The sequence below is a fragment of the Mesoplodon mirus genome (assembly GCF_964341445.2).
Source record: "Mesoplodon mirus genome assembly, chromosome: 14".
NCBI lineage: Eukaryota > Metazoa > Chordata > Mammalia > Artiodactyla > Ziphiidae > Mesoplodon > Mesoplodon mirus.
Window position 1 is genome coordinate 28,486,216 of NC_138990.1, and position 23,486 is coordinate 28,509,701.

Below are 23,486 nucleotides of genomic sequence, written 5' to 3' on the forward strand. Positions count from 1 at the left end.
CATATTTTAATTGGCTTAATTAATAAAGGGGAGGAACTTTAACAGAGCCTTGGGATTAATCATTCCTGAAAATGATGAACTCTTGGCTGGCATCTTTTTCAGGGGATGGATCGTGAACCCCTGCACGGCTGGAGCCCTGGCAGAGAGAAGCTTGGGCATCAGAACAGTGGCATCGCAGGAGCCTGCATCTTGGAGAGACATGAGAGATACGAGCGTGGGGATGAGAGAGTTAATGCCTCCCCGTGCGAGAGAGTTATATCACACAGCACCAGCGCGAGGTCAGCAGTCTGGCTGGGACTCGGACGTAGCTGAGTGTGCCAACAAGCACCCCGGGCAGCCCTGGAGAGGGTTCCAAATCCAGGTTTCATTCTGCAGCCTGGAGGATGCTTTGACGATCGCCTTGCGAAAGGAAACTAGAAGCTGCATTGGTGATTCCCAGACAAGCCGCGGGTTAGAGCACGGAACTCCCCCAGCTGGGAGCCCACTGATGCAGTGACAAAGGGAGCCTGGCTGAGACCCTGCTCAGGTGAGATGAGGCTTCCGGCCGTGGGGTCTTGTCTCTGCCGTGCATACGAGCGAAAGTCAGTCTGCTGGGACTAGACGCTGCTATCAGGCAGGATGTTTGCCGAATGCCTTTCGCCTTTTCTCTAATTCCTTTTTCAGAAGCATGAGCTAGTCTGATGATGCACTTTGGTCAGAAAGCCACCTCTAAAACCGGGGAGCTTGTTTCCTAGAGAATCTAGCTGCTGGGGGATTCCAGCGTAGGCTCTCAGGAGGGTCACAGCAGACCAGAGTTGGATTAGCACGTCCCCAGAGGCGATTTCTCACGGTGCCCCCAGATTAATACTGGGATGGCGGCAATGGAATATACCAGGGGGTCTGGGGTGTTGAGTTCTAACTCAGAACCCATCTTTGGGTAACCAGGAAGCCATGTGATCTTGGGAAAAACATGATTAAATATTTGCTGGGACAGGTTTGAGTCCTTGGGGTCAGAATTGTGTCCTGTTTACCTCTGTGTGCTGAACCCTTGGCATGGGATCTGGTGATCTGCGTGCCTAAAAGTTACCCACCGACTCACAGTGCTTTGGAATAGGAAGCATAACAACAAAATATGGGTGTAAACTTGGAAAGGCCATGATGTCTGCGTTATCATATCAGGGAAGTCCTTTAGCCTTTCGGACCATTTGCAAAATGAACAGAGCAAAATCGTGTGTTGTGGTGTTGACCTGAGTAGGAATCTGAGCAGCTGTGAGGTGAATGTGGGTGCTGAGTCAGTGCCATGGCCCAGGTGGCCTGTGCTTTGGGTGAAGTGAGATCTCAGTGACAGGTCTCAGGGACGGAGAGAAATGGGAGTGAACCTGGGACTTTGGGGAACAGTCTGGGTGAAGCCCAGTTACGATGGCCAAATGGTCTGACAACCTTGAGCCATACCCACATTGGGGTCAGTCTCCAAGATGTCCGATCCACTGGGTGGGGTCTGTCATCAGGAAGCCTTGTGGCAAACAGGGTTTATAATCAAGCAAATATCTGTTTTCAATCGCTGGCAAATTCTTCCAAATGGCACCTCTAGCTGAACTCTTGAAAAGGCAGGTATGACTGATCCTTTCCTGATTGACACCGTCATGTCTCCTCACTGCCTTCAGGGCTGTGTTCAGACTTCCTCCTGTGACGCACCAGGCTGATTCTAGCCTCTGCAATCTCTGTCTCTTGCTCGCCTGTGCCCTTCTGGTCTCGTTTCTGGACCCTCTGCTTCACGCTTCAAGCAGCACCTGCTCGGGGCTCGTATTTTCCTGTTGTTTCCCTGATGCTCTCACCATCATATGTCTGTTTCTGCTGGACCCTCAGCCTATAACACCCCCTCCAGCAACCTGTACCACTTGTATTCATTGTTTAAGACCAAGTTTAGTTGCAGTTTCTTCCAAGAAGCTTCCTGGGGCTCATATAGGTGTTTCTCTTCTCGCCCTGAAAGCGCCCTGTGTTGTTTCTATGCCAGAATTTCATTGGAATCACCTGCATCCCCTGCCAGTCCATGCTGTGGGTTCAGCATCCTGGTACACCCAGAGTCTGGCACACAGTAGGGAGAACCTTGTCTGACCATATGTAGAAAGAAAGAGTGTCCACCTCTGGGAAAGACTTCGGAGCCTCCAAGTGTTTCATCGTCTTCCCCAGGAATGGAAACCAACAAAAAATTCAGGGGACCAAAGCAGGAACACAGTGTCTGGAAAACAGGACGGGGGGCATCAGGGGTGCTACGGCTTAGAAGGCTGAGCAGGTAGCTTGACCAGGTCCAGGTCACTGAAAGCCTCCCTCTGGGTTCCATGGCTGCCAGCCTGGGTCTGCCCTGGACTAGAAAGGGGACACGGAAGCCCTGAGCTAAAGCCGGAAGCCAGGAGAGAAAGGGAGGGTGGGCAGAGATGGCCACGCCTCCAGTGGAAATAAGCTGCATTGTTTCAAGTATTCATTCCCCGCATTGCTCTGCTCTCGTGTGACAGCGCATTGCAGCTGTGACGTGGGGAATATGCAGAGAGGTCTGTGAGACTCTAACGTTGTCCGCAAATCAAAGTCCGGAGCCCTCTGGTTTGGAAGGTGAGGAGGCCACCCCTGCCTTTCAGGCCAGGGGTGCACAGGCAGCCCTGCCCCCATTAGCCATGCACATGAGAAGAGGCACCTGAGAGGGTGCCCTCGTCCCCTGGCGCCATCCTGGTGGACTTTGCTGCACTTGGTACAGGGCTCACTAGGAAGGCAATTAGAACATGCAGGTGACAGGTGGTGTCTATGAGTCAGAATCTGCCTCGTGACAAATACGTCTCAGACTGGTGTAGACGTGAAGGGACATTTACTGGGCTAGGTAACCAGGAGGGTCAAAATATGATTTTGCTTCTCTTCCCAGCTGAGTCCAGGGGTTCAACGAAGTCAACAGAAATCTATGGGTATTTATGTGCATTTCGTTCTTTTTTTCCTGTCTCTCAGGTCTGCTTTATTTATTTATTTATTTATTTATTTATTTATTTATTTTTTTAGTTGATTTTATTCACAAGCAAACATTCCCTATAGGGTGGGGAGGATGGTACCTCTGACAGTTCTAATTAGTAAACTCAATAATAAAAGACGACCTCTTTCCCCAGAGTTCAAGTAAAATCCCAGTGTCCTTTGTTTGGCCTCATTAGGCTCCCAATCCCATTCCTAAATGCAGCTCTAGGGGCAAGGGGATGCAGTGTTTTGAGGGGCCATTCCTGGGTCTGCCTTCTCACCAACCCTCACACCAAGCAGCACTCACAGATCATCCTACAACCACATGGATTCCAAGCTTGCAGTCGCAGGCTGTCAGGGCAAGCGGGGAATTTAGCAGTTCCCTGGTTAGCTGGCTTCATTTTAGGTTTATTAATTTTGGGACGGGGAGGAGGGGATGTGAAAATATTATATACTTATTGATTACAACTTAGAGAATAAAGGAAAAGGAAAGATGAAAATAAAAACCTTTCATGATCCTCCAATGTATATATGTAATACCTCTCATTATTCATTATTTTTTCTCAAATAATTGAAAAGTTTTCTACATAATTTGAAACATTTTCTATTTTGGAGTCCTGACTTTCATGGTGATCATTTTCCTTTATCGTTTCAATTTTCCTTATAATATTCTCTAATGGCAGCATGACCTTCCCAGAAATAAACATACACGTTCATCTAAACTCTTGCAGCATTTTCCTTCCTTTTGTAGGTGAGTAAATTGAAGTCCAGAGAAGGAAAACAATTTTCCAAGATTGGCAGGAGCACAAAGACGTGATTTCAGGTGCTTTGATCCTAGTTCTCTAACCTCTTACTTACCTGAGGTCTTTATCTTCATTTATCTGCAAGAGATGCTAAAGTGTTTAGATTTTTTTTTTTTTTTTTTTTTTTTTGGTGACAAGAACTGATGGATAATTATCAATATTAAAGAGAGGCTCTTGATAGTTCCTGTCCATCAGGAGACGCTGCCTGAAGCTCTAAGGAAGAGCTTAGAAGTCCTTCAAGGCTCTGCCTGGCATGGCAGGCGGGCGGTCGTTTCTAAAGGGGGCAGCAAAACGAAGTTGTCGAAACTTTGTAAAGGTGGAGAATATTTTGAAAACACATGTTCTTCTTTGCAAGACAGTGTGTGGGGATGAAAGTTATGAATGTTGTTTCTACTCCCTGTTTTCATTCACTGGACAAATATTTATTGTGCACCTGCTCTGTGCCAGGCACCAGTCTAAGTACTGAGGACAAGCTGTGAAAAGACAAGGGCTGTGCTCTCAGGGAGCTCATACGCTATGCAGGGGAGGCGGGATAGAAGATTAGACAACTAAGTTGTCCAGATAGGCTACTTAGGATGTAATCACTGCGTTGAGCCGGGAGTGAGATGAAACATCAGGGGCCGGAGCGACCCCAGCCGAGGGGAGAGTCAGTGCAAAGGTCCTGGGGTAGACCCTGCAGCTTGTGTGAGGAGCAGAAGAGGCCAGCCAGCGTGGCTGAGGCAGATGAAGGAGGGGGCTGTGGTCTAGGCAGAGGCAGGGCCAAGTAAGGAATCTGCGTTTTATGGAAAGTGTGCAGGGGAGCAGCTGGGAAGCTTTAGAACTGGATCGTGACAAGATGCTCTGATTGGTGTTGTGAAAGATCACCCTGGCTTCTGGGGAAGGATGAATTTGGGGGACAGGAATGGCAGTGGGGAGACGGGTTAGAAGGTTATTGAGAAGGATCTGGAAGGAAATGGTGGGCCCTGGTCTCAGGGGAGAAGTGGCTGGGTGATGGCCTTTGGAGGCCACAGGACTCCTGCTGGTTGGATGGGGATGGGGGTGGTGAGTGGTGGCGTGTTTAGGGAAAGGGAAGACTGAAAGATCATCACTACAGCTTGACCGCACAAAGACTCAACACCTTGTCTCTTCCCCCAGTTTTCTGCTTTATCCAGAAGGAAAGGTGGGCAAGTGGGAGAAAGTCATAGGCAAATTCTCCAACACTCATTCAGACATTCTGCCATCTCGTGGAGTGGGGATGTCTGCCTTTTCACACAGGAGGGACGGGTCCCAGGACTCCTTGGGGTGGAGCATCCCTGTGGAGGAAGGCTCGAGAGAGGTCTCACAGGCTCTGGACCACGTGTGGTCCCCGCGCGCAGTGGGGTGGAGTCTGTGCTCCCTGGAGAGTTGCAGCCCCTGCCTTTCCTCCGCAGAGCGACACGCGGCTGGGTCTTGTCTTTGTGGAGCCCCTGCCCCTCCTGTTCTGAATGGTCTTAGGATGGAGGCTGCCGTAATCCTTCCTCAGCCTCAGACCTCGGTTCCCCTGAAACAAGCAGCTAAATGCAGCCATGAGGGGCTCGGTGAGGAAAGGCAACCGAGGTGACATCTTATAAATAAGAGCTTCCATCCCAGTTAAGCAGTCCATGAGAGTCATCTTTGTGTAACATCGGGGCCGAGAGCTGACCTTCTCAGGAGTTGTGCCCGGCCGGGGCTGGCTTGCAAGGGGCCCCGGGGCCCCGGGGCCCAGGTTGTGTGCTGGAAACCAGGTGAAGTCTGGGGAGCTCTAAAATGACACCACTGAGGGTGGCAGGCTTTGTCCTGAGTCCCCGCCCCCTCTCCCCACCCGCCATCCACTGGCCTTCCTCTCCAGAGCCAGTGGCTGGCAGGAGGCACCAGGGAGAGACCCTGCTGAGGCTTCTGCTTCTCAGAATCAAGGCTCCTTTGTGCGGACATGAAAACCCCCAGGGCCTGGCTCTGCCTTTCAAGCCTCATTTTTGCCATTCTCTGTCTCAAAATTCTTACTGTAATAATAGAAAATTTTATGCAGTCCTGCACGCGTGCACGTACACACGACAAGTCTCTCCCTTGGGCTGTTTTCACGCAGCTCTGCCTGCTTCGATGCAGTGTCCCCTATTACCTTACTAGTTCATGACTATTCATGCCCTGACACGTGAAGCATCATTACCCCTCCCACGAAGGCTTTTCTCTGGTCCTGACCCAAACTGGGCTGGACATTCTTCCTCGGCGTCACCGCAGCTGCCAGGTCCCCCTGGGACAAGGCTTTCTTTCTGCACACTCATCTGAACTTCTGTACCTTCTCCCCTAATGTGTTTGTGCCTCTCCATCTTGGCAGTAGACTCCCCAGAATAGAGGGGTTAGAGCAGGTAGTGAGCATCAGTGGAGTCCATGCTGAGACAGTGTGGACACCAGGAAGGGACCACAGAGGCTGCATCTCTAAGATCTGGTGCAGGGTTGTGAGGTGCGGAAGGCTGGCTTCCATGCCACACCTTCTCTTACACGATTTTCATAGTTTTATAGAAAAAAGTGATTTAATGGCTAAAACAAGAAAGATGTCAGGCATCTGAGATAGTAAGGAAATGAGTCAGTGTGGAAATGCGAGTTCCCCCAGAAAGGCGAACATTTTTAAAGCCTTGACCATTTTGTATAGAAATCCTTTAACATTAATTATACCACTTTCTTTCTTCTTAAGAGCAAACATCATACATTGTGATGTAGTACAGTGCTGTTTTCAGGGTTCTGCAGGGAGGTTTTCTACTATTTTGAACAACTTTAAGCTGCTGCATCTCTTGAGTTTTCAAGTTGGTTCCTCATGCTTCTCAGTGTTGCTTTTTTTTCCCCCTGTCAACTGTCACTTCTTATTTCTTCCACTATTGGTACATTTCCTTATAATAATAGCAATGGTTCTCCATGTGCATATTTTTCTTCTAATCTGGAGAGAACTAGGGATATGAACAAGGGAGCTGGTTAAAGTTATACTTTTATATATTCATGTATATAACTATATGGAACAAGCTGGATTCCAGTGAGGACTCAGCGCTGTCTGGAGAGAACTAAAGACAGGGCATTTAGAACAGAGCTTTTGCAGCTTCTCAGTCAGTCGATGCAAAGAGGTTTTGTCTGTTTCTTTTGTGGCCATCCGTTGGCCATTGTACTAAGAGGTGAGATCACTCAAAATCTAACTTCCAACTCTTGGAAGTATTTCAGCTGCGACGTGAATATTCCACTCTATAAAATGGTGTAGAATGTCCAGATTCAATTTAATGGTTCAAGTACTTGATTGATCTACTAACAGTCATTAAGTCCCTCGATGGGCTTAATGACAGTTTGTGGGTCACCAAAGGGAGCCCAGGAAGGGCAGGGGGTGCACAGCCCCCCATCTTAGACAAAGCCTCAGTTCCCTTGACAGAGAATCCATCCAGGCTTTTTGCTGGAGCTTTTCTGGATAGTTCAACACTTTCTGTAAAAACAGACTACTTTCTGTTTTTCTAAGTTCAAACTAAATATATGACATAAGGCACTCTCTGAAGAGCCCTATCAGTTGCTGACCTATTTGTATGATATTTTATGTATAAAATATCCAGGCTCATCCATGCAAACTGCAGAGTGTGAGCAAGATCTTCTTGGACACCCTGTAGCTAGATGCTTTTTTTTTGTTGTTTTTGGCATAACATAAAATTTATAAAATGAATGTTTGGATGCCCTTGAATCTCTCAATGCTTTACTAGTTTAAGACTCTGCAGCCCTCAGTATGTGAATTAGGTGTGTGGACTCTTCCTGTGACAGGAGACGAAGGTCAGGGCTCCTGTCACCTTGGACCTGAGCATAGAAAAGTAGTCCCCGGGAAGCTCACTCTCTCCAGCTCAGAGATGACAAACTCAAGTAGCCACGCAGGCAAGGCCACCAGCACAAAGGGGTGAAGTGGGCCAGGTATGGTGGCAGCAGGGAGCACCTGCCCCATCTGAGGCCAACTGCTGAAGACCCCTGGTCCAGAGTTGCAGGGAAGCCAGAGATCAGACCTGAACTTGGAGACTCCTGGCTTTTAGAGCCCCATGTACCTAACCATGTCCGTGGGTGGGAGGTGGCTGGAGGGTCCCAAATTTATCACATCTCCTTGGTACCATTGACAGAGCAGGGAACTCTCCTGCTGGGAGACCCTGTCCCCAAATCCAGACCCAGAACTGTTTTCTGAGGTTGGCTTAGTGTTTAGAAATGCATAAATACAATCAGTTTGGATGAAAGTGTCTTTGAGAGGTGTTTCATCTCCAGTTTTCCTCAGGCCTCACCACTCCCTGCTGTCTTACACCAGCTCCCATGTGCACATTTGTGCTTCCTCTCGGCCCCTTACAGGCATCTGCATTTTTAGCTGTGTATACAAATAGATGCACATTTTAATCCCTTGTCTGTTCAGGCTTGACAACCTCACTGGAGATCTAGGGCACAACAAAAAAACGCAGAATCAAAAAATGTTATAAATGATGTCTTGTGGGCCGGAAGTGTGCGGCCTTGGCTGGTGGTGTGGGATGGCTTCCCTGCCACTGGAGCTTTCTAATTCTGGTCTGTAACCAAGTAATTGTGACATTAGAAACAAAATACCCCAAGCATCGATTACAGCACCTGCTAGATACATAATAGGAACTCAATATATGGAAACTAATTATTGTTGCCATGAGTATTTTATGATGAATATTTTTATTAGAGTAACTTATATCCATGGATCCAAATACATAAATAGCTTTGGAATCACCCAGTGCAGAATGCTTATATTCATAAACTTACACAGCCCCTCTGCAGAGTGTTTCTTATAGACAAACACAATAGAGGTGGAATTCTAAAGCCCCAATTAAGTGGAAAAGGTCGCTTTTGTGGTAACAATAAGGCAGAGCTAAGCAACAAAAAAAAAGCTACTTAGTTTGGCAACCTTTGTTCCGAAGAATCTTCTGAAAAAGCCCCCCTCCGAACCTCCTGAATGGGGCCTGATTCCATCTTCCTAATCCCCTGGCCGTCTCACATAGGGTTAATTGAATGCTGGGGAGGGGTGGGTCCCCTTTTGTGGCAGGAGCTGGTCACAAAACAAAAACCAATTGCTAGGTTCCAAAAGGTTTCTCCCTCACACTCTGTGCTAAAATAAGCGCTGCAATTCCTCTTCCTTCTTGGCTGGGAGGGGCGCAGAGAAAGTTAAATCTTTCGAACACACAGAAGTTTCTGGAAAAGGTGAACGTTCCATTTCAAGTTCCAAATTGAATGCAGCCTCCCAGCCAGATGCTTTGACCCCTCTTTGTCCCGGTGCCACAGACGCACCGCTGGCTGTGGCAGCAGCGTGGGCAGGGAGGGCCCGGGCTCCCACGCCGGTCCCTCCCCCAGACAGCAGGCTGCACATGGTAATTAAACCTCTGGGGCCTGGAGATTTTGGACTCCGGTTTGGAGAAATACTACACAGAAGAGCCGCCCGGCAGCCCCTCCTTCTCGCCTGTGGGAATTTTCTTTAGTTACACATGGCTTCCCAGGTAAACAAGCTTGAAAAAAAAAGAAAAAGTCACTGGCAGGAATTAAATTAGCACCTTAGTGTTGCTTGTAATGAACCAGTCTGCCTAATGAGATGATCATGAAATAATGTTGAAAAACATAAAATCCTAGCAAAAAGTGGAGGGTTTGCCTCGCTTTCCTAGGTCCTTTGTGGAACGCCTTTCTTAAATATGATGTTTTCTTAAATATTCAATGTGCTTTTTTTCCAAGAGACAGATTGGAATTGTGAAAGATCGGGTGATTATTACCTAACAATTGTGCTGCAGGGTTGCCCCGTGTCCTCGTTTCTCTGAGCTTCCTTTCTGTAAACTCTGCACAGTTTTACCCATCTGGGAGTTTAGTCTGGGGATGATGTGAAGTCATTGTAAGGCCGAGTTTTGAACATTTAGGAGGCGGGTGGCACCGCACTAGTTCACCTGGTCTGGAACATGGTCTTCTGCACCTACAGGCAGTGAAACGTCGGCACGTGGGGTGGAGTAACTCATCCAAGACCACGGACGGCAGGTGATGGGGCCCGGGCTCAAGGGGAGCTCTGCTGACTCCAGAGCTCGGGCTTTTCTCAAGACCCGACACCCCCGGACTCTGTGCACACGCTGTGCAGGAAATGTCCACGGGGTCCCCGGTGTCAATGCCCTCTTCTCCTTCCCTCAGGAGGAAAGCGAACGTCTTGCCCTGCCTGCGGTTTGAGGTCTACCAGGGATCGGTGGACCGTTGCTCCAGGAATCCCGGAGTCTACAATTCACAGATAGGAACTATATTTCTGTAATAATCACGGGGCATGGCCGCTGGTCTCGGAAAGAAGGAAAGGCCAATGTGTCATGAGGACATCTTCAAACACGCGCCTGGGCTGCCCACGCCGGCCGCTCTTGGGAGCCCTGTGTGTGTCCGGAGACCCCCCTTGGTCTTTGACAGTGGGATCCAGCGATCCCCGGTATTCCTTTGAAGGGTGGGCATGCGCACACTGGCCAGACATCTGCCCTTCCAGGCACCAGGGACGCAGAGGGGAGAAGGTGGGTGCCTCTAGCATTTCCCTTCTCCTGGATACCCACCGTCCCTCCAACAAGGAGAGCATTGCCTGCGGGCGGTGAAGGCAGCAGGGCAGGAGACCTGGCTCCCGTCTGGCCTCTTCCCGACAGCGTGACCAAAGCAGGCTGCTGAGCTGGGCTTCAGCTCCTCAGTCCCCTCGAAGTCCATTTCCGGTTTGACAAACCCAACAGGTATCTGTCCGAACGATCATGGTAAGATTAATAGATAAACGCAGAGCCGGGAAGATCCAATAGGAGGACTGTGCAGCTGAGAAGTTTGCTGCTGACCTGTGTCCCCAGGTAGTCGGAGGACATTCACCATTGTTAGGGTGCAGTGACTGGTCCCCTTGGTTGTCTGGCCGTCACCAACACCCTCATCCTGTCCTCAGTGTCCTGAGGATGGAAGTGGGGAGGGAGACAGGGACGTTCCATGGGGAGGGCTTCTTGGTGAGAAGGAGGATGATTCAGGGGAAGCGGGGAGACCTGATCTTCCTTTTCCTGCACGCTCAAAGCACTTCTTTTTTTTTTTTTTTTTTTTTTGTGGTACGCAGACCTCTCACTGTTGTGGCCTCTCCCGTTGCGGAGCACAGGCTCCGGACGCACAGGCTCAGCGGCCATGGCTCACGGGCACAGCCACTCCATGGCATGTGGGATCTTCCCAGACCGGGGCACGAACCTGTGTCCCCTGCATCGGCAGGCAGACTCTCAACCACTGCGCCACCAGGGAAGCCCCTCAAAGCACTTCTGAACAGACTGCCGTGTCAGGGGATGAAGGGAGCTGTCCAGAGAGAGAGGTGTGGCTGGAGAAGTGCTGCCAGCTCGATGCCAGGTTCTGGCCTCTGGTACCAGGAGTCCCAGTAACGGTGGTGGTGTGTGTAGTGGTTATAATAGTAGGAATAGATGTGGCAGCTAATGGTCTGGAACGCTTACTGTACTTCCCATATGCTCTTTATTTACGAGGATTTTCTAATTTTCACAAGAACCTTAGAGGTAGTAGGTCTTTCATTTTCCCTATTAACAGATGAGGGGTGTGACATTTAGAGAGATGAGAAACTTAGCCCAGGCACAACAGCCCGGCCAGCAGACGGAACAGCTCTGGTAGATCTGAGTGTCCCCCACTTCCCAGCAGTCTTGACACAATGGTTTCTCTCCTCTGTGCTTACTTTCTAGGAAGCACAGGTCTTGGGGAAGAAGCAAACTGGGTGTATGTGTGTGAGGCCGAGAGTTCTGTGAATTCTAGTGAGTTTCTTGTGATTGCTTCCCAGACCCTCTAGAAGGATTGCTTTCATCCCTGGTTTGGAGGCCACGCACTCGGCGCTGACTGCCTTTCAACTCAAACCCAGGTCCAGCGAAGGCCCCCAGTTCCTCTGAAATGAGCGCGTAGCCGGGGCAGGGAACTTGGCTGGCGCTCCCCCTAGTGGCGGTCATCAGAACCGCCCTGCTCCCCGCCTGCCCTCGGCTTCTTGACTTGGCCTCTCCATAGACTGAAAGCTTCTTGAAGGCAAGGCCTCTCCGCCCACTTAGCATTCACAGAATTCTGCTAGAAGCTGGGGGCACATGGCATTGAACAAGGCACGGTGACTTTCTGTCAGCATCTGTCATCAAGGGGACAGAGAACATGCACCCAGGACTGAAACACAGACATGTGAGAACTGTTATGGGAGCAGAGAAAGGAAGGCCTCCCTCTGCCCGGGAGAATTGGGCAGGAAAGGCTCCAAAGCGGGAGCAGCATTGGGTCTTGACCTAACGACGGAGCCGGCTTCAGCACGCAGGTTCCTGGGCCGCTGGAGTGGTGAAGCCACCCAGAGCTAAAGAAACCCCAGGGGGGATGGAGTTGGCCTCAGGCAGTGGCAGAGGAGATGGTAAGAAGAGGGCAGTGACTTTTCCGTCTGATGGATGGATGCTCTTTAGCACCTCTATTTTTGAAAATTGTCTCTAAGACACTAAGCAATGCCTGGATACTTGATAGAAGTCAAGAGTTTTAAAGTGTTCAAAAAAAAAAAAAAAAAAGAAAACACAACCAAAAAATGAAACAGGAGTAAGACCCACAGAGATTAACATTTTTTTTTCTGAAAGCTTCAACTCATCATTTGCCTTGTTAATGATCCCTAATGAAGACAGCGGCTAATAGTCAAATAACTGAGTCGTAAAATTGAAAACCAAAGGCCAACACAGGTGTAGTTCACTGACTAAGGTGATCACGTAAAAGATTCACGCCAAGAACACATTCCTCAGCGTGCACTCAGTAAGCTTTTCTTATTCAAATCGTGTGTACAGGCTCCCTGCAGAGCTGGGCACAGAGAGTCAGCATGGTTACGACAGGCTGAGCTTACATCACTGCAAAAGGGATGCCCATTCACGCCTATGGAACCTGAATACTCCTGTTGCATTTGCTGTGTGGCTTTTGTGTGAAACCCCTTATCTTTTCACCTGGATGCTTCCTGGAAGGTGTGCACCTCAGCCAGTGTGGCCCAGCTCTGGCAGCAAGAGCTGTGGACCAGCGCCTGCTGCCTGGATGGATGCTCTGCTGGTGAGCCTGTGAGATCCTCACGGAGTGCCTTCTGTGCCCTGAAGGTGTCACAAGGCAAGGTGGCAGGGGCCGGGGCAGACCCGGAGCTGTGGACAGCTCCTGACCCCCAAGCCTCAGGCCTTGCACTCGTGAAACCTCAGCTCAGAATCTGGGGTGACGTTTCATATGATCTCACCCCTAGTGCCCCAGGTGGGTCCATATGGTGATCCCCCCAGGCTCCCCTGACCGTCAGCCCCCTCCCTGTTTCCCTTCCCTGCTGACAGGCAGGAATTCGGCAACAGCTTGGCCATGACAGTGAACTTCACTAGGAGTTCCAGGACCAATTTTTGTCCTTATTTGGGAACTTGGTTGTCCTGCCATCTTGGGTACTGAGGATTTTGCCCCCTGAATGGTCCAGCTCACAGGAAAGCCTGCTGCCACAAAAGGACACTTGCACAAGAAAACTGTATCCCTTCCACTGGCAGGGCAGGGTGCTAAAACCAACCCTCCAATGGGCCAGCTCTGCTGTACACCGGCTGTAGGGCCAGGCCAGTCCCAGTGGTCCCCTGAGTAGAACCCTGGAGAGTACCCACTGCTTGATTGTTGTGAGACTGTTCCTTTCCTTCTGCAAAAAAAGCCTGCTCCCCAGGGTGGAGCGAGGCAAGCTGGCTCCCCAGCCCTAACTGGAGGGCTGGCACTGGTGCAGGCTACTGGTCTGCATGGTCCTCAGCCAGGCGAGGGGGAGGCATGGGAGCCACAGGGTGTCCTCGAGAGAGCTGTGCACACAGCCAGGGACATCCCAGCCATCTCCTGCAGTGCCAACAGGCTTGAGAAAAGGAGGAGGAGGCCAAGTAAGCTTCCTCTGGTCGGTATGCAGGGAAGACAGTCTACCCAAGTCTTAGCCAAGTAAGAGCTCAGGAGAGCATGTCTCCCCCGGCTAACCACATCCTCCCAGGCTGCTGTATGGCATGGCCCGGTTCCAGGCCTGCGGTCCAATACTGGTAATTTCATAGCATGGTTGCTAGTTGGCCAGCCTCCTCTTCAAGGAGCAAAGAGACCCTTCAGGGAGAGCTCGTGTCCTTTCTTATTTGCGTGCACTCCAAGATGACTGGATGAATTCAAGGATGCCTGTTCTCAAAGAAACATACTTTTCCAATCCTGTACCAATTCCCCTTATTTAGTCTCTACCCCTTCTGGCTCGAGGTAACCTCTTCTCACCCAGCCCTACCACAGTTGAAAACAACAACAATGATATCAAAGTTCCTGGATATCAGACTTTTACTCCTTAGTGTAAATTAGTTTGAGATGCCTTGTTCTGTCTGAGACAACTTACAGTTTCCTGCTAATTTCTGGTTGTTTATATACAATCAGGTGCTCTCCTGCTCAGAGCCTTTGCACTTGGTATTTCTTCTACTGGAAATGCTCTTCCCCCTAGATTTCTACCTGGTCTCTCCCTCACCTCCTCTGGGCCTCCTGGGCACCTTGTTTAAAATACTAACTCGTGCCTTCCTCAATACACACTCCACCCTGGTTCCCCCTTAATTTTTGTCTGCAGTCCTTGCCTGATTTACAATATCCTTTGCTCTTTATTTGGTTATAGTCTGTTTCCCCTTTTATTTATTTATTTTTTTTGCGGTACGTGGGCCTCTCCCGTTGCGGAGCACAGGCTCCGGACACACAGGCTCAGCGGCCATGGCTCATGGGCCCAGCTGCTCCGCGGCACGTGGGATCTTCCCAGACCGGGGCATGAACCCATGTCCCCTGCATCGGCAGGCGGACTCTCAACCACTGCCCCACCAGGGAAGCCTGTTTCCTCTTTTAGACTGTAAGCTCCCTGAGGGCAGGCACGCTTGTTTGTTTTACCTGCTGCTAAATCCCCAGTGCCTAGATGTATGTGGTGTCCTAAGTAGCAAGTTAACTGTCTGTTGAATGAATCAGTGAGTAAACCATGGATCAAAAGTTCCAGCAGGGGGCTTCCCTGGTGGCGCAGTGGTTGAGAGTCTGCCTGCCGATGCAGGGGACACAGGTTCGTGTCCCGGTCCGGGAAGATCCCACATGCCACGGAGCGGCTGGGCCCCTGAGCCATGGCCACTGAGCCTGCGCGTCCGGAGCCTGTGCTCCGCAACGGGAGAGGCCACAACAGTGAGAGGCCCGTGTACTGAAAAAAAAAAAAAAAAAAAAAAAGTTCCAGCAGGGAATTTACCTTACTGATGACACACGGACTGTAGTCACAGAGCCCTGTGCAGGGCACAGTTGCTGCCTGGCCCCAGGTACAGGCAGACTGGCTCCTGGGCGACCGTCTCTTCCTGGGCATCAGGAGTGGGCATGAGGCAGCACCCACGTGGTGCACAGACTGGCTCTCTGGGCCCTGCTGGAGGCACAGGAAGCCAGGGGGATGGTGTGGTCTGGAGGTGGGATGAACATGGCTTTCCCTCCCACATCTGATGGATGGGTTTCATCTGGCAAGTCTCTTAGCTTTTTCTTTTTTTTTTTTTTTTTTCTCTTAGCTTTTTGAAGTTTGGATTTTCTCTTCTGAAAAATTCAAACAGGGAAACCTATCTTGCTGGGTTTCAGTAGATGCTCAGTAAATGGTCATGGCGTGGCTGGTAGGGAATTAAGACCAGGTATGCCCCTCCTGGCACAGAGTAGGCACCTCTGACCGGCAGACACTATGGTATGCAGGGAAGCAGAGTCCTGGTCTCCAACAGACACAACCACCAGGCTTGGAATTGCCCAGGGGGCTGCCACCGGTGCTGCCTCCCCCTGCTGTTCCCCAGGCCGTGGGACGGAAGGCAGCATGCTCTGTGCACGGGGCAACCTCGCCGCTGACGGGCGCCCTGTGCTCGACCTCCTCACCTCCACATCCCCACCAGGAAAATGAAGGCACTGCCAGGACCTGGAGGGGAAGTGTTCTGACGATTAATCGGTACTCCTGCAAGTTGCCTTTGGGGTCACAGATACTGAGCACTGCTCTGGAGTCTTAGTGGACACTGGTTTTAAGGTGGTCGGAGCCCCAGCTTGTGTTTCACCTCTGGCTGTCAGAGACCTGACGCAGCTCTCACCATCTCCCCCTCCCCTCTCTCGGGCCATCACCACATGCTGTTATGGCTCCCGTCCAGCGACCACACAGCAGCGATGGGAGGACCACCGCCCACTGGCCTAGGAAGTCCCTTTAGGTGTGAGGTAAATATTCAGTTCCTTAAGGCTCATACTTGATGAGATGAACTTAACTTCATGTCATCTCTTCAAGATATATATATATATATAATTTTTTTTTAAGAAAAGGAGAAAGCAGTGCTTTGATCTTAAATTAGACAAATGTTCTTTGGATGAGCCCATCATGGGGTTGATCAGGAACGGGGACCACTGGGGACTTGGCAGGGCTCTCGCCTCTGGGGCGGGCACACCCACCAGGCCAGGTGGGCCCCCTCCTGCTGGGGCCATTCCCTCTGTCACTGGGCTGGGAAGGGATGCTGTGAGCAGACACAGGGGGAGGTTTCACTCTGATTTGTTCACGGCTTCCGGGGAGGGGCTTCATTTCAGCAGAGCCTGCACCCACCGCCCCTCCCCCCGGGCCCCCCATCTGAGTGGTCTGGGATCAGATGTGTACAGTTAGGGAAATAGAGTGGAGCCAGAACCTTTCCACTGTAAATCCCGCCCATATGCTCCAGGGCTGCCTGCAGGATCTGCAGAGCCTCTTCTCAAATGTCCAGATCCCCTCTGTCGGGTTCCACAGAACAGATGTTACCCCGGCTCCTATGACATTCATTTATGAATTTCACATATGCTGAGTTATGGACCCCGCGCTGTTGCATGTGCTTTGCTTTACATTCCAAAAGCACATTTGTGTGGTTTTGCAGAAACTCTGTGATGCCCTGGCTCTCTATGAAATGCTGAGGTCTGTTCTCATCAGCATTCTAGCCTCGCCTTAGAGCATCGCAGGTGGAAGAGGAACCCTAGCAGCCCCCCATCCCCCTGCTAGAGGTGGTCAGAGGCTTACAGAGAGGAGGTGTCTCCCCAGGTTTGCCAGGTTCAGGGACCAGCTCAGGACTCAAACCTCTGCTCCTAACTTCTCAGCAGTGTGGGCTCTTTACGTTTCAAAATTTAACTTCATAACGCCAGAGCTTTTACAGACAACGTATTTCAAAACAAATGATTCGGTAATTTTTTTTTAATTAATTTATTTTTTTAGATGTTGGGGGTAGGAGTTTATTAATTTATTTTTATTTATTTTTGCTGTGTTGGGTCTTCGTTTCTATGTGAGGGCTTTCCCCTCACATAGTTGCAGGGAGCGGGGGCCACTCTTCATTGCGGTGCATGGTTCGGTAATTTTAATTTCTTTTCTGTTTTATTTAAAAATACTTTATTATTTTAGAGGAGTTTTAGGTTCACAGCAAAACTGAGGGGAAGGCACAGAGAGTTCCCATAGACCCCCTGCCCTTACACATGCACAGCCTCCCCACCATTAGCATCCCACACCTGAGTGGGAGCTTCGTTACAACTGATAACCCTACACTAACCTGTCATCATCACCTAAAGTCCACAGTTTACATCAGGGTTCACCCCTGGAGCCATACATCCCATGGGTTTCGGCAAGTGTATGATGACACGAATCCACGATTATAGTGTCATACGGAGTGGTTTCACTGCCCTAGAAATCCCCTGTGCCCTGTCTATTCATTCTGACCCCCCAATTCCTGGTAACCACTCATCTCTTTACTGTGCCCATAGTTTTTCCTTATTTGATGTTTTCTTTTTTTTTTAATTTTTTGCCTTATAACAAATTTAATCAGTTATACATATACATATGTTTCCATATCCCCTCCCTTTTGCGTCTCCCTCCCAGCCTCCCTATCCCACCCCTCCAGGCGGTCACAAGGCACCGAGCTGATCTCCCTATGCTATGCGGCTGCTTCCCACTAGCTATCTACCTTACGTTTGGTAGTGTATGTATGTCCATGCCGCTCTTTCACTTTGTCACAGCTTACCCTTCCCCCTCCCCATATCCTCAAGTCCATTCTCTAGTAGGTCTGTGTCTTTATTCCTGTCTTACCCCTATGTTCTTCAGGACATTTTTTTTTCTTAAATTCCATATATATGTGTTAGCATACAGTATTTGTCTTTCTCTTTCTGACTTACTTCACTCTGTATGACAGACTCTAGGTCTATCCACCTCATTACAAATAGCTCAATTTCATTTCTTTTTATGGCTGAGTAATATTCCATTGTATATATGTGCCACATCTTCTTTATCCATTCATCCGATGATGGACACTTAAGTTGTTTCCATCTCCGGGCTACTGTAAATAGGGCTGCTATGAACATTTTGGTACATGTCTCTTTCTGAATTATGGTTTTCTCAGGGTATATGCCCAGTAGTGGGATTGCTGGGTCATATGGTAGTTCTATTTGTAGTTTTTTAAGGAACCTCCATACCGTTCTCCATAGCGGCTGTACCAATTCACATTCCCACCAGCAGTGCAAGAGTGTTCCCTTTTTTTCACACCCTCTCCAGCATTTATTGTTTCTAGATTTTTTGATGATGGCCATTCTGACTGGTGTGAGATGATATCTCATTGTAGTTTTGATTTGCATTTCTCTAATGAGTAAAGATGTTGAGCATCCTTTCATGTGTTTGTTGGCAGTCTTTATATCTTCTGTGGAGAAATGTCTATTTAGGTCTTCTGCCCATTTTTGGATTGGGTTGTTTGTTTTTTTGTTATTGAGCTGCATGAGCTGCTTATAAATTTTGGAGATTAATCCTTTGTCAGTTGCTTCATTGGCAAATATTTTCTCCCATTCTGAGGGTTGTCTTTTGGTCTTGTTTATGGTTTCCTTTGCTGTGCAAAAGCTTTTAAGTTTCATTAGGTCCCATGTGTTTATTTTTGTCTTTATTTCCATTTCTCTAGGAGGTGGGTCAAAAAGGATCTTGCTGTGATTTATGTCATAGAGTGTTCTGCCTATGTGTTCCTCTAAGAGTTTGATAGTGTCTGGCCTTACATTTAGGTCTTTTATCCATTTTGAGCTTATTTTTGTGTATGGTGTTAGGGAGTGATCTAATCTCATACTTTTACATGTCCCTGTCCAGTTTTCCCAGCACCACTTATTGAAGAGACTGTCCTTTCTCCACTGTACATTCCTGCCTCCTTTATCAAAGATAAGGTGACCATATGTCCGTGGGTTTAACTCTGGGCTTTCTATCCTGTTCCATTGATCTATCTTTCTGTTTTTGTGCCAGTACCATACTGTCTTGATTACTGTAGCTTTGTAGTATAGTCTGAAGTCAGGGAGCCTGATTCCTCCAGCTCCATTTTTCGTTCTCAAGATTGCTTTGGCTATTCGGGGTCTTTTGTGTTTCCATACAAATTGTGAAATTTTTTGTTCTAGTTCTGTGAAAAATGCCAGTGGTAGTTTGATAGGGATTGCATTGAATCTGTAGATTGCTTTGGGTAGTAGAGTCATTTTCACAATGTTGATTCTTCCAATCCAAGAACATGGTACATCTCTCCATCTATTTGTATCATCTTTAATTTCTTTCATCAGTGTCTTATAATTTTCTGCATACAGGTCTTTTGTCTCCTTAGGTAGGTTTATTCCTAGATATTTTATTCTTTTTGTTGCAATGGTAAATGGGAGTGTTTCCTTGATTTCACTTTCAGATTTTTCATCATTAGTATATAGGAATGCCAGAGATTTCTGTGCGTTAATTTTGTATCCTGCAACTTGACCAAATTCATTGATTAACTCTAGTAGTTTTCTGGTAGCATGTTTAGGATTCTCTATGTATAGTATCATGTCATCTGCAAACAGTGACAGCTTTACTTCTTCTTTTCCGATTTGGATTCCTTTTATTTCCTTTTCTTCTCTGATTGCTGTGGCTAAAACTTCCAAAACTAGGTTGAATAAGAGTGGTGAGAGTGGGCAGCCTTGTCTTGTTCCTGATATTAGTGGAAGTGGTTTCAGTTTTTCACCATTGAGGACGATGCTGGCTGTGGGTTTGTCATATATGGCCTTTATTATGTTGAGGAAAGTTCCCTCTATGCCTACTTTCTGCAGGGTTTTTATCATAAATGGGTGTTGAATTTTGTCGAAAGCTTTCTCTGCATCGATTGAGATGATCATATGGTTTTTCTCCTTCAATTTGTTAATATGGTGTATCACGTTGATTGATTTGCGTATATTGAAGAATCCTTGCATTCCTGGGATAAACCCCACTTGATCATGGTGTATGATCCTTTTAATGTGCTGTTGGATTCTGTTTGCTAGTATTTTGTTGAGGATTTTTGCATCTATGTTCATCAGTGATATTGGCCTGTAGTTTTCTTTCTTTGTGACATCCTTGTCTGGTTTTGGTATCAAGGTGATGGTGGCCTCGTAGAATGAGTTTGGGAGTGTTCCTCCCTCTGCTATATTTTGGAAGAGTTTGAGAAGGATAGGTGTTAGCTCTTCTCTAAATGCTTGATAGAATTCGCCTGTGAAGCCATCTGGTCCTGGGCTTTTGTTTGTTGGAAGATTTTTTATCACAGTCTCAATTTCAGTGCTTGTGATTGGTCTGTTCATATTTTCTATTTCTTCCTGATTCAGTTTTGGCAGGTTGTGCATCTCTAAGAATTTGTCCATTTCTTCCAGGTTGTCCATTTTATTGGCATAGAGTTGCTTATAGTAATCTCTCATGATCTTTTGTATTTCTGCAGTGTCAGTTGTTACTTCTCCTTTTTCATTTCTAATTCTATTGATTTGAGTCTTCTCCCTTTTTTTCTTGATGAGTCTGGCTAATGGTTTATCAATTTTGTTTATCTTCTCAAAGAACCAGCTTTTAGTTTTATTGATCTTTGCTATCGTTTCCTTCATTTCTTTTTCATTTATTTCTGATCTGATTTTTATGATTTCTTTCCTTCTGCTAACTTTGGGATGTTTTTGTTCTTCTTTCTCTAATTGCTTTAGGTGCAAGGTTAGGTTGTTTATTCGAGATGTTTCCTGTTTCTTAAGGTGGGATTGTATTGCTATAAACTTCCCTCTTAGAACTGCTTTTGCTGCATCCCATAGGTTTTGGTTTGTCGTGTCTCCATTGTCATTTGTTTCTAGGTATTTTTTAATTTCCTCTTTGATTTCTTCAGTGATCACTTCATTATTAAGTAGTGTATTGTTTAGCCTCCATGTGTTTGTATTTTTTACAGATCTTTTCCTGTAATTGATATCTAGTCTCATAGCATTGTGGTCGGAAAAGATACTTGATACAATTTCAATTTTCTTAAATTTACCAAGGCTTGATTTGTGACCCAAGATATGATCTATCCTGGAGAATGTTCCATGAGCACTTGAGAAAAATGTGTATTCTGTTGTTTTTGGATGGAATGTCCTATAAATATCAATTAAGTCCATCTTGTTTAATGTATCATTTAAAGCTTGTGTTTCCTTATTTATTTTCATTTTGGATGATCTGTCCATTGGTGAAAGTGGGGTGTTAAAGTCCCCTACTATGAGTGTGTTACTGTCGATTTCTCCTTTTATGGCTGTTAGTATTTGCCTTATGTATTGAGGTGTTCCTATGTTTGGTGCATAAATATTTACAATTGTTATATCTTCTTCTTGGATCAATCCCTTGATCATTATGTAGTGTCCTTCTTTGTCTCTTCTAGTAGTCTTTACTTTAAAGTCTATTTTGTCTGATATGAGAATTGCTACTCCAGCTTTCTTTTGGTTTTCATTTGCATGGAATATCTTTTTCCATCCCCTTACTTTCAGTCTGTATGTGTCTCTAGGTCTGAAGTGGGTCTCTTGTAGACAGCATATATATGGGTCTTGTTTTTGTATCCATTCAGCCAATCTGTGTCTTTTGGTGGGAGCATTTAGTCCATTTACATTTAAGGTAATTATTGATATGTATGTTCCTGTTCCCATTTTCTTAATTGTTTTGGGTTCGTTATTGTAGGTCTTTTACTTCTGTTGTGTTTCTTGCCTAGAGAAGTTCCTTTAGCATTTGTTGTAAAGCTGGTTTGGTGGTGCTGAACTCTCTCAGCTTTTGCTTGTCTGTAAAGTTTTTAATTTGTCCATCAAATCTGAATGAGATCCTTGCTGGGTAGAGTAATCTTGGTTGCAGGTTTTTCTCCTTCATCACTTTAATTATGTCCTGCCACTCCCTTCTGGCTTGTATAGTTTCTGCTGAGAGATCAGCTGTTATCCTAATGGGGATTCCCTTGTGTGTTATTTGTTGTTTTTGCCTTGCTGCTTTTAATATGATTTCTTTGTGTTTAATTTTTGACAGTTTGATTAATATGTGTCTTGGTGTATTTCTCCTTGGATTTATTCTGTATGGGACTCTCTGTGCCTCCTGGACTTGATTAACTATTTCCTTTCCCATATTAGGGAAGTTTTCAACTATAATCTCTTCAAATATTTTCTCAGTCCCTTTCTTTTTCTCTTCTTCTTCTGGAACCCCTATAATTCGAATGTTGGTGCGTTTAATGTTGTCCCAGAGGTCTCTGAGACTGTCCTCTGTTCTTTTCATTCTTTTTTCTTTATTTTGCTCTGCAGCAGTTAGTTCCACTATTTTATCTTCCACCTCACTTATCCGTTCTTCTGCCTCAGTTATTCTGCTATTGATCCCATCTAGAGTATTTTTTATTTCATGTATTGTGTTTTTAATCGATGCTTGATTCATCTTTAGTTCTTCTAGGTCCTTGTTAACTGTTTCTTGCATTTTGTCTATTCTATTTCCAAGATTTTGGATCTGGGAAATAGAATCTTGGATCATCTTTACCATCATTATTCTGAATTCTTTTTCAGGTAGACTGCCTATTACCTCTTCATTTGTTAGATCTGGTGGGTTTTTATCTTGCTCCTTCTCCTGCTGTGTGTTTTTCTGTCTTCTCATTTTGCTTATGTTACTGTGTTTGGGGTCTCCTTTTTGCAGGCTGCAGGTTCGTAGTTCCCGTTGTTTTTGGTGTCTGTCCCCAGTGGCTAAGGTTGGTTTAGTGGGTTGTGTAGGCTTCCTGGTGGAGGGGACTAGTGCCTGTGTTCTGGTGGATGAGGCTCGATCTTGTCTTTCTGGTGGGCAGGTCCACGTCTGGTGGTGTGTTTTGGGGTGTCTGCAGACTTTTTATGAGTTGAGGCCACCTCTCTGCTAATGGGTGGCGTTGTGTTCCTGTCTTGCTAGTTGTTTGGCTTAGGGTGTCCAGCACTGTAGCCTGCTGGTCGTTGAGTGAAGCTGGGTGCTGGTGTTGAGATGGAGATCTCTGGAAGATTTTCGCCGTTTGATATTATGTGGAGCTGGGAGGTCTCTTGTGGACCAGTGTCCTGAAGTTGGCTCTCCCACCTCAGAGGCACAGCACTGACTCCGGGCTCCTCAATTTGGGATGATGTGTTGTCTATTCATGTATTCCACAGATGCAGGGTACATCAAGTTGATTGTGGAGCTTTAATCCGCTGCTTCTGAGGCTGCTGGGAGAGGTTTCCCTTTCTCTTCTTTGTTCTCACAGCTCCTGGGTCTCAGCTTTGGATTTGGCCCCGCCTCTGCGTGTAGGTCGCCGGAGGGCGTCTGTTCTTCGCTCAGGCAGGATAGGGTTAAAGGAGCAGCCTCTTCGGGGACTCTGGCTCACTCAGGCCGGGCGGGAGGGAGGGGCACGGAGTGCGGGGCGAGCCTGCAGCGGCAGAGGTCGG